The 11,866-nt window shown below is 39.3% G+C and overlaps 1 protein-coding gene across 2 annotated transcripts in view; it reads right to left on the minus strand.

The window, feature by feature from the left end:
* The window catches only part of LOC149579403 (HIT-type Zinc finger family protein), a 168,253-nt gene extending 156,638 nt beyond the window's left edge, over positions 1-11,615 (minus strand). The window contains exons 1-2 of one of the 2 annotated variants that reach the window (XM_089832511.1): positions 11,447-11,615; positions 11,075-11,349 (exon numbers count right to left, since the gene is read on the minus strand). The gene's annotated coding sequence lies outside the window, so the exon portion shown is untranslated. Of the gene's footprint in view, positions 1-11,074 lie in introns of both variants that reach the window. The other variant, XM_089832517.1, reaches the window with a different exon arrangement.
* Between the last annotated feature and the right edge of the window lie 251 nt (positions 11,616-11,866).

Raw genomic sequence — 11,866 nt, forward strand, 5'->3', positions numbered from 1 at the left:
ACATTGTCTAGGACAACTCTAGATGATAGTTTGCAACTATGTGTTGCAAATTATTGTAAGGAAGGCGCCCATGTGGGTTTGCTTATTATGTCAGAATTATATAATTTTGCATTTGTGGTGATAATAAGAAGCCCATATTTTGTTCTCGCAAATTGTTGAGGCTGAAGGGTGCTCCCCTTAATACCACAAACACATAACGGAAACAAAGAAATAACAACAAATTACAAGAACAAAATATGGGCCTCTTATTATCGCCGCAAATGTGGAATTATAGAATTTTGAAATACAATATGCAAACCCACATGGGTGCCTTCCTTACAATTATTTGCAACGTAGAGTTGCGAACTATCACCCAAAGTTGTTGTAGACAATGTACGGGCATTCCTTAAATAGGCATTTTTACATCGTCTGGGATGTTTTTAGACATCAAACCCTAACCCTTGAGACCAACTAACTCTAAAATTACATAGAGTCGGCCCAATACACCTTTGACACTTATTTTGGGCATTTTGGTCGGCCCAACTTCGGAAGGCCATAACTTTCGAACCGTTGCTCAAAATGGCTATTATAACCACTTTCTGGAATCCTCAACTTCTAATCTATAGAGCTCTACTCACACAAGGTCTGGTTGACCTCATTTTGGAGCCCATCCGAGGCCTCTAAGGTTTTCAACGATGACGCTAAAGTTTTATTCCAAAATTGCACACCAAAAATCCACAATTACTCCACAGATACTCATGATATGGCACTGAGCCTCAACTGGCAGTCTGATATATCCAAGATGAACATCCACCTCTAAAATTAGGACATTCTGAGCTCGTATGACTAACTTACTAAATAGCAAGCCTCCAAAAACAACTCCTCTACACTAAGACAACTCTTATTCAAGAAACAAAAAGGAAATATTTTTGGGTTATACAAGATTGCTCTTGCACCTAGGATGCTCCTGCATTAGCAAGGCGTGGCTCTAGTGCCAAGATGAGTAGTCAGGACATCCGATAATCTCATCATGTATATATAAGAAGTGCTCAGCATAAAAGGTCATCTGAGGACGTAACCCCTAGGGAGGGTTGTTCCAAGTTGTGATAATGTACTGCCTGTACATATCAAGTCTCACATGCCCGTTCAACTCTTGCTATGAGGGAAGCAGGTGAGCGAGAGCATCTAGTGAGAACTAGAAAGGAGGGAGGCAGTCAATCTCGATCCCAACAGATCCCAGAAAAGTAGTGGCCTGGGCTTACCAGCAACGAGCCCTAGTGGTAAGGTCGAATCTAGCAATGTCAACTATGGAGAAGTAAGCCTGATAGGGGTATCTATGACAACTATCTGTGGAGTCTGTGAAACCACAAAGACGGTGAAGAAACCAAGTGAGATCAAAGATGGCCCTAAGCCTAAATAGGAGAGCTTTAGACTCGGCAAGGATAATACTATACGATGTGGACTAATAACATCTAATGATACGCCAAAGGAAAAGGGTTTGGACCCTCTCAATCAAGGCTCAGTCAGAGTCCAAGAGAGAGGGCCCCCACACCACTGAACCATAAAGTACTATCAGCTTGACTAAGGAGTCCAGGAGGGACAACTTAGACGTATTGTCCTAAAAGAATGTTTGAAGCACTGTCTCTCAAGCATGGTGAGGGAACCTGTCCCTTTGTTGGCCTTGGGCTAAATGGCAAATCTCAAGATGAAGCGGGGTCCAAAAAACCTAACACCGAGATAGTGTTTGAGGATGCAATCTCAAACTCCTGACCCTGAAGTAGAAATGGAGATGTGAGGTCCTCAAACAATTGAAGACCAAGACCCAAGTCTTACCCAGGGTCACCGCAAGCTGTCGTATGTCACAAAAGGAAGCTACTCCATCAAGAAGCCTCTAAAGACCATCAGGAGAAGAAGGCAAAAGAGCTACATCATTAGCGAAGAGGAGAATGGAGATCAAGACCTAGTGTAAGTAGCATCCATCATTGAGGAGAGAGAGATCACTTAGAAAAGCCTCAAGCTCATCAATGTAAACGTTGAACAAGGTTGGTAGAGAGGGCAACCTTGCTTCACCACAATGGTGCTCTAGATTGGATCGGAGAAACCACTGGGAGTCCTAAATCTACCCACCACAATCTCATATGATCCCATAATAGCAATCAACAAAATCTCAGAGATCCCAAAATCTCCAAGTCTCTAAAAAAGGAGCCACTTGAGGAATGGAGTCAAAGGCCTTGCGAAAGTCCACAACACACAAATAGACTTTCGTCAAGCAGTGTCGAGCCTCCTCAATAATAGCCTGCAGCATCAAAATATGGTCCATACTCTGGGGTAGTCGGTATGAAAACTGGCCTAGCCCCTTGCCCTACAAAGCCTCATGTCGAGCTCATTGGATAGGATAGTATTCAGTACCGTAGCATAAAGTTTGGCGAAGGGGCCCCCAATTACAATGGTCTTATAGTTGTTGAGGTCGGAAGCCAAACCGGCCTTGTGAATAGGATAGGTCACACAACGCAATCAAGGATCCAGAAAGCCAATACAAACCAGCATGTTAAAGAGTGTAGGGAGGAAGGAGCCCAAGACCAAGCTATCAAGCCTGAAGAGCTCTACCTGGAGCCCTTCCTCGTTTGCCACTCTGTTGTATCTCATAGATCTGATAGCCTCATAAATCCTAGATGGGGTGAAGAAATGGCAGTGAGGGAGAGGGGTGAGGTGAAGAGGAGGTTGGCCAAGAATGTCATAAAGAGTGGAGGTGTGGAGGGTGAGGGAACGGAAGTCAAGTGGGGGTAGAGGGGGGTGGTGGGGAACGGGGTACGCCAAAAGAGCTTGGGGTTGCAGATGAGCATGTCATAAAGGGATATGTACTTTGACACAATGAACAACCACTTCTTGTAGCGAAGAAAGTAGTGGTAAGAGTGTAGCAGCCTAGTGTAAACAGGGGAATGAGTTACTAAGGTCGAATGCAAAGAGTTGTGGAAGCCTTTACAACCCTCATCGAACCATTGGTTCATAGGGCAAGTGTTCTGACACTTGGGACTGTGCGAGTGGGGCATGTAGTGGGGGATGGAGTGGAAAGTCAACTCCCGAATCGAAGCAGCCAGTAAGTCAAACATGGAGGAAACTTGGCAAGAGTTAGTGAAGCAATCGAACAGGAGGAGTCATCTAAGATGGAAGGTGAACAGGTCGCAGTCGCTCTCGGCAAAGCGGAAAAGGATGAGGGTGCAAGGACCAGCAGATGAGGAATATGGAAGGTAGGGCGAGGAGTGGGGAGAAAAGCGAACTGCGAGGCTGAGGAGGGCGTGATCGACCAAGGGGAGGCAGGAGATAGTGAAACTACGGATGGAGGGAATGAAGAAGGCACAAGTCAGAGCATAGTCCACCATGCTAGCCCCGCCACAATGAGGCTAGCAAGTGAAAAGCTCAGAACTCAGGAAGAAAGAGAGGTCATTCAAAATCACCAAATCAAAAGACTCACAAAGCTGGAGGAGGTGGGAATGTAACTAGAGAGAGTCCCATGGCAGTCCTTGAAAAGGCGTTAAAGAACCATGATGGTAGGGTCCATCTTTGAAGTGCAAATCAAGTTTGAGCCCCAATCATGAAAACAGTCTAAAGATCTCGAGTATGTGCATTAAAATCCCTTTAGATGATGATGTCACCCATGGCTACAAATTTGGAAATGCACTCATGCAAGTCCATTAAAGGGTCTCCATTCTCGACATTGTGCATGGCATATGGTTAGGAGGCCGGAGGGAAGTAACAATCTGCCATGTAGATATCTCTATGATGACAACTAGTATAATCGATACAGATCCACAAGAATCTAGTTGAGGTGTTTGAATGGACCACTGAGATAGAACTGAAGATACCATCTCTAATCCAACAGGCAATACCCCCAAACCATGCACAACACCCAAAGCGGACCTCATCCTTCCAAACCAATAGCCACCGATACCCAACATAACCCGTTAGAGAACTAGCAGGGCTCTCATGGGTCTTCGTAACAAACAAAATATCCACAAACCTGACCGCATCTTGAAAGAGACCAGCCATTTTTGTTCTAGCAGTTGACAAGCAAAGAGCTAGAGTTGGACCCATGCTAGCCCAACTGCTGGCGAGACAGTAATTTGACTTTGGCGGAGTTCCCAACCACTGGAAGGGGGATTTCAAATAACCGTCCACTTTCCATTGCGCATAGCCTCTGCCACAAGATTCCTAGAGTGTTACAGTCCTGCCACCTATGATTTTGTAAGATCCTTGTCAAGATAAATCTTAGTGGGAAGAGGGAATAACTTCCTCTCCGTCCTAAGAACCCGCAACCTATTAGACAACGGGAGGAACTAGAGATAGAGCGTTATCCATGCCAAGCTAGCATCTATCCAATGAAATGTCAGTGATGCCAAGCTAGTCATTGAGAAAGGAGTACCCGGCCAAAGTAAGGTCAGCAATGGAAGGTGGAAGGACCCAAATCTGCAAGTTGAGCTCACGTATGTGCCTAACGCATTCATCAACAAGTTTCCCTTGTACAAACTTGTCCACACCCACATGTCGTGCAGCGTCAATGTTGTTGCAAAGTGAGGCTAGCATTTAGATTTTTTGTTCAGTCTCAAACTGCAGAGAGGAACGTATGGCTGCCATTTCAGTTTGCTTTTCCTTCATGGTGTCAATCTCATCAAGTTGCCTAATGACGAAGTCAAGATGAGATTTGAATTCTACTACCTCAGTGGTGAAGCTAGCAGAGAAGCTGGTCAAGAGTGTAGTGTTTGAAATGGATTGTTGGTTCAGTTCTAGAATTGTCTGAGAAAGAGACTGCAAAGAATATCTGAGAAGTTGGTTCTTTGATTCCTACTTGAGCATGCTATCACAAAGAATCTGATAAGTTCTAGACAAGGGTTAAGATTGTGGGGTCTCAATTGGTTGAGATTGTGGGGTCTCAGTCGAGGCTGACATGGCGGAAAAAGGTAAGAAGCAGTAGCAGGAGAAATGTTGAACCAATAGTTATAGACCAGCGAAGCAATATCTAGCTCAAGAACAAAAGTGCATGCCCGTAAGTAGAGCTATAGTACAAACAAACACAATGCTAGCAAGCACACAGGAGGAACACTAGCACAAAGGCCTATGGAGTCACCAACAACAAGTGTCAAGCACGTGTTGTGAAGGATGCATGCAATCCTAAGTGAAAGTTGCACTAAGCACCAGCAAAAGCATTGGTGGGGGTTCATCATCGGACGAAAGAGCAAAAGATTTCGAAGCAACCTTGCTTCGAGAAGAGGACTCCAAGTCTCGTGCCTTCCTCATCGCTATCCGTAGAGAAGATGGATCTAATGACTTCACCCATCCACGGAGTGGCTCAGTCAATCCCTCCATAAATAACATCACTCGTTTGCACTCCAAAATATCATTAACTATTATTGAATACCTCTGGAACTCACTGATGTAACTCGCCAATCCACCAAACTGCTTCAACTAAGCCAACTCATGGAAGTAACCTCCGGATCCTTCTTATCAAACCTCTCGATCAGACAATCCATGAACTCTTGATAAGAAGTGATCTGATCATGTTGCAAAGAAACTAACCCATGGTACCACCAATCATGGGCAACTCCATCTAAATGCAACACTCCAAATCTAAAAGCGTCCATCTCAAACATAGGACACAAAGCCAAGTATGTGTCAAGCTTGTGAATCCAAGCTCGAGCTGTAACTCTCCCGGTACCATCAAAATGTTCCAACGTCATCTTATTGGTAACTTGTTGTAACTCAATCTGTCGAGGTCGTTGTCTCTCAAGTGCCGACCTCGCTCTGGAATGCTCCCATTTTTTAGTCAAAAACCTATCAAAATTCAGATGATCTTTAATAGCCTATGGTAAATCATCCCACTCCGCAAAGTGTGCCACCATGTCATCAACAAAAGGAGCAGCCTCAAACTCAATACCGACCGCATCCACCTCAAGTCTCAAAAATGTGGACCTATATGGCCTATCACATATGTCAACTCTGTCAGCTAATCCGCCACGATCCTCAACTCGAACCCAATCTGCATCTTTGTACCTATCACCATCTCGGGTTCTATCCTCGACTTGAGATCTATGAGAACCAACAAAAACATCTCGAGCTCTCTCCCTACTCCATCCTCGAAGAAGTGCTATCTATTGCAGAGTGTAGATAACTACTACAGTATTCTTGTCATATGTTGTTGTATGGCTGTCAAGTTCCTAAATGTTTGCATAGCCTCTCTGTCAACATTCACGTCTCTAACTCCTAACCCGCCTTAACCAGCTCAACTACCACCAGAAGCATACTATATCTTAGGTTCACCTTCCCTAGGTGGAGTGGTACGTCCTCTTCAAGTATAGTGCATACCCGGTACAAATCTCCTATCATCAGCCATGGATCAAATACAAACTGCAATTCTAACAAAGCACTAATCAAACTGAGCCCAATTCCTACAAGCTGGCAAGAAACCACTCTGATACCACTGTAAAAACCCCTTCTAGCCTTATATTTATTTGCTGATTGAAAATGAGAAACATTTTGGATTTTGTGTTTCTCTTTATGGTTTTTTTGTATTTTTCTGGATATATGTTTTTTTTTTTTAAAGTAAAGATAAAACCTCAAATAAAATAACTTTAATGACTGAATCATCACAACTGCAATTCAAATTTAAATTAATTGCATTCTCTAATTACATGAAATTCTAAGAACAATAAGCAACAAACTAGAACCTGATTTGCATAGTCAACACTATCGATTAATTAGCAATGTTCTCCATCTCTGGGTGTTCGATTTGATCTCTGAATTGGTAGATACGGTTCCAAAATAAATATTTTGATCACCCTTTGGCACCACATGATTGCTAAATAAGCAACACTATCCCTGGGATGTCAAATGCCAATGATAAGGACTGAATGTTGTTCAGTAAGGGTAGATCGCAGATCCAAGTGACAGATTGCAGGTCCAAAATAAAGTATGCTAGGCTTGCCAATTCACATGCAGCTGATGTAATGAGCTCTCACATATAGGAATAACTTGCAAACACAATGAGATGCCGCCCCAATCCCTATTGATAAGATTTGCCTCAAGATCTGTTTGTTGTGCAAAGACAATCAAATCATTGCCCTCCAAATTAAAACGCAAACAAGTGATATCTTAAATTAACACCCACCACAAACTCCAGCTATCGGTCAGGAAAATCTCAATGACTTCTCTTCCCAAACCACAAAATATTGCCAGCAAAGAATTCTCCTTAGACATAGTGAGAATAATTGGCAAATTACTTTACAACAGCAGCAATTTGCAAGCTATACTTCAAGGCAATTCTCATAATTCTCAGAAACTTCTCACAACAAATCCAATACAAACTCCAAAAAATAATCTTCCTTCAAATCACACCATAGAATAAATCTCTCCTTAGATATAGTGAGCATAGTAAGGAGAATTAGTACAGTACTTAGAACTTGTTCCACAATACCTCAACTATGTAATCAATGCATAACTCGTAACCAGACCCTTATACTTCAGCAAGGGCACACCATTCAAAAAACTCCGAAAAAGCCATAAAGGCATCAAAAACAAATAAATATTCAAGCGTGTTTTTCCAAATGAAATGAGCTCCTATTTATAATCCATTGTTGGCCAAAGTTTCCTAAAAAACTCCACTTCAGAAATTGTGGAAGTTTCCCAAAAGAACTCAACACTTGAAACTTTCCAAAAACCCTTTTCAGAAATATCTCTTAATGTCATTCTTATAATAACATAAATATTATTATAATAATGCTAACTTAATTATTAATGAATAAATAAGAACTCATGCAATTATAAACCTTGTTTACTCCAGGTAACGACCAACTGCCAAAGCCACCCACTGTACTGCCAAAAATAGCAACTGCCAAAGATAGACTTACTAAAAATAATAAGTCCACAATTGGGACCCTCAAAACACCCTATTAGCTCATGAGGGTTGCTATGATGAGCTAACTCCATCAACTGCACAGACTTGCCAAAAATGGGGACATTACACTTTATTAATGATAAACAAGAATCTGATTTACAAGACACAAGCTGAAGCAATGATGATTCTCCTCTAAATCTGAGGACACTTAACAATGACTATAGAGAATACTCCAAAAAAAAAATATAGAACCAATGATTTTTGTTCTTCACACTTATGACTATGCTAATAATAATGAATGTTGCAGTCAACCTGTATATGATCACCACCACAAGGAACATCATAAACAGCATCTCCGGAACCATAACATAAAACAAACTACAAGTACCATGCAAGAATAAACCCAACCACCACACAAAATTCAGACTCTTCATTGTCAGCGTCTCATGTCAACTGAAACAACTGTCATTGCACAAGAAGGTGGCTCTTCAATATCTTGAATGGCTTGTCCATTCAATTTCTCCATCGTATGGGTATATGAACCGATTTGTCCATTCAATGCCTTAAGCCAATGAAACATATGAAAGAATACTCATTGGCAGTAATAGAAAGATAACTAGCTGAATATTACAAACGTCTCCAAATAATATCAACAGCAGCAAAGAAAGAATAACAAAAACATACATTGAAAGGAGAATCCGCAACCTGCAATTAGAGACAACTATCTCAGATAAGGAAGAAAGATATTATTAGAATATTTTAATGTTTCTTTACTGGACATCTTAGTTACTCTTTAATTTATTAGGTGGTTTCTATTTTTGTTTTTAGCTCTTGATTGTTTTTTAAAAAAACATCATCTTTGTAAATCTATATAAAGCTTTCATAATATTTGTTTAATACAACTATAATAACATTGATTTATCATAACATGGTACCAAAGCAGGTGAATGGAATTTCATAAAATTTGGCAAGCTTTTTAAGAAAAATTCAAGCCTCTTTTCATCTAGAATTTTTTCCAGTGGCAAGTATTTTATAAAGATGTATGGTTCATCTTCGAAGATTTTTGCTGGAAATCCCAAGCCTGGTTAAGGGCTTTGATCCTGTGATTTTTTGGTTGCAACAAAAGTCTTTGATTTTTTAGGGTTGCATGTACTTGCAAGTTTGTTGCATGTGCTTGCATGCACTTGCATGTGTTGTGTTGCCATGCAAAGTCTGACGTTTTGCCACATGAAGATTTTTCTACTGAGTTTTCATAATTTTTTCCCTAAAATAGCTATTTGATAGGTTTTCCATAATTTTTTCCCTTAAAAACATTTCTTAAGGATTTTTACAGTTTTTTTCCCTCAAAAAAAAATTATGATTATGTAATTCGCAAAGCTGTATGGGATTCTTTTGCGGGTATATTATTTTTTCCGCAAAAATTATTTGTTGGGTTTTACCGTTTTCCTAAAACAGCGAAGCTTTGTATTCTCTGATCCATGTCTTGAATTCTATTGTCTAGTTTTGATTGATTTTTCACCTCAAAAATCATATTTGGCTTTTCCAATTTTTCTCCTAAGAAAAAATCATGGTTTTTTGTAGTCTGTTTGGACATCATGCTCATCTGCAAAGTTTGGAGGGTTTGTCGATTTTTCCTCAAAATTGTGCTAGTTGTTCTTAGTGTTTGTCTATGTCTCCAAGGAAGAGCAACTTCGTTATCCAACATCAAGTTAGATGTTTTGTGATGATTTATGGTCAGATGTTTTGCTGATTCTAGTAGGGTTAGTGGCAAACTCTTCTCATTGGTAGAGTCAATGGTAAGCTTTTGCCTTCTGTTGCAAAGCATTCTGAAGAAGGGGACACCCTAATCTGTTCGTTTTTGGGCAGATTTTGACTTCTTGGTCATTTACATTTCGCAGATCCAGAGAGGGTCTCAGCAGCAGCAAAATGTTTTGAAACTTTTGTAACCAAAAGACATCAGTTAGACAAAGACCATTAAGGGAGGGTATTAGAATATTATGATATTTCTTTAATGGGCATCTTAGTTAGTCTTAGTTTATTACGTCGTTTCTATTTCTGTCTTTAGTTCACAATTGTTTCTTTTAGAAACATCATCTTTCTACATCTATATGAGGAGCTTCCATCTCCTTTGTTTAATACAACTACAATAACATTGATTTACCATAACATATAAGTCTCGAAGCTACATCATCGATACTTTAGGCAAAGAGAATGAATTATTTAGACTCTGTCCTTTATATGGTAGGGAGTAAGAAAAAGCCTTAGAGAGGGACGGGTTCAGCATATAGCAGAAAAAAACCCGCAAACTTACACATATCTGTGTGTGTGTAAAGTATATGATTTTTTGACCAAAAATAAGGTTTTGAATGGGGAAAAATATGGATTCAAAAAAAATGTAGAAAAGGCACAAAAAACACATGTTTCTGAAATTAGAGGCATTGCATAGCATATAAGCATACAGAGCAAATAAAACAGAAAATTTATTCCGTGAACTGTCTAAGATAAAGAGTTTACCGTGATTCATTGTATAGAATAGACTCATATCGATTATTAATAAAAAAGGGAAGGGCACACCCAGTGACTCGGGCTAATGGGAGTTGATAGACAGAGTTGAGATTGGATAGCCCTAAGATAATTTACTCCCATGGAGTATTTAAAGGAAAGAGATTAGAACTTGGAAACCAAGAAAGTTTAACTTTCAAGATAAGTATGTATACAAAAAATATATAATGAAACTAACACCATCATATCCGTGACCTTGAATAACCAAACAAAATATGTTTTTATGAAATGTTAGAAGTACAAATATAGAAATGCCAAAGTCAACTGCTAAACGTTGTCTTGAAATTGAAAATAATTAGCCCTACCAATCTATATTGTTTCATACTTGCAATTTTACCGATTTTATCTTGTAGGCATTTCGTCAAATAGTTTGCATATAGTCTTATTTTGACACAATATCAGAATAGCTATGACAGAAAATATTTCTTCAGTTCTTAGCCACTCCTTCTAACTTCATTTCAAAGGAGGAAATTTATAAAATGTTTACAGCAGATTTTTAATCAAATGCAATGTTTTGTGATACAATATGATTTGATCAGAGTTTACAGAGGTAGTAATATTGCAAAATCATATATTTTCCCAAACTAAAGTGCCGATTTGGACTGCATAAATATCCTACAAACCAATCAGCGTGCTCTTCTTTCTTACCTTTTTGATGTACAGCTCGGTACAACACTCCTTAAGCCTTTTTTACTGACAACTTGACACCCTTACTGGTTGGTACAGCTGATTATGAGAACGTTTCACCAGAGTTTATAGCCTCCTTTTTGGCTGGATTGAATCGAGTTAAGGCAAACGCTTCAAACCCTTTTCAGGCTAGTCAAAAAAATTATACGGCCTTCTTTCGTGGCTCGAATAAATATGCTTGGCTGGGATAATTCAATACTGAAATGAAATTTTAACTCTAGTTCAATTCTTCCACCCTGCAAATTGCACAATAATTTATGATCCTTAATGCACTCGCACACGTAACACTACTAATTTATATTGGACTGAAATTTTTATAAATCTGTATCCTACACTAGGAAATCTTCGAAATCACTGATAGATAAAGATAAATCGGTTTTTCTCCAAACTTTGGCTAGTTGGTAGCTCACAGGCTTCGTGCCTCGCTAGCCTGAACCCTCCATGAAAATATATATATAGTTTCTAAACTCAAGTTTAGTTCATGAGGACATAGGAAAAACATGGATAAAAAATGTAAGGGGAACACTACTTAAAGCACATTCTTCACAAATTGTTTGGGCTAGAAAATCATGCTTCTTAGTCTGAGATTAATGTTTTCACCTAGCAAAAAGTGCAATTAGTAATTGTCTAATTTTAACAATTAAGTTAAATATAATTTATATTTTACTTTAATAAATTTATTATATGTTATTAATATAATTATATATTTATTTTATTAAATTTTAATAATAATAAAATTGATATCTAAATATA

This window comes from Cupressus sempervirens, chromosome 1 (genome assembly GCF_028749045.1).
Source record: "Cupressus sempervirens isolate cs-2001-9-10 chromosome 1, ASM2874904v1, whole genome shotgun sequence".
In the NCBI taxonomy this organism is placed as follows: Eukaryota; Viridiplantae; Streptophyta; class Pinopsida; order Cupressales; family Cupressaceae; genus Cupressus; species Cupressus sempervirens.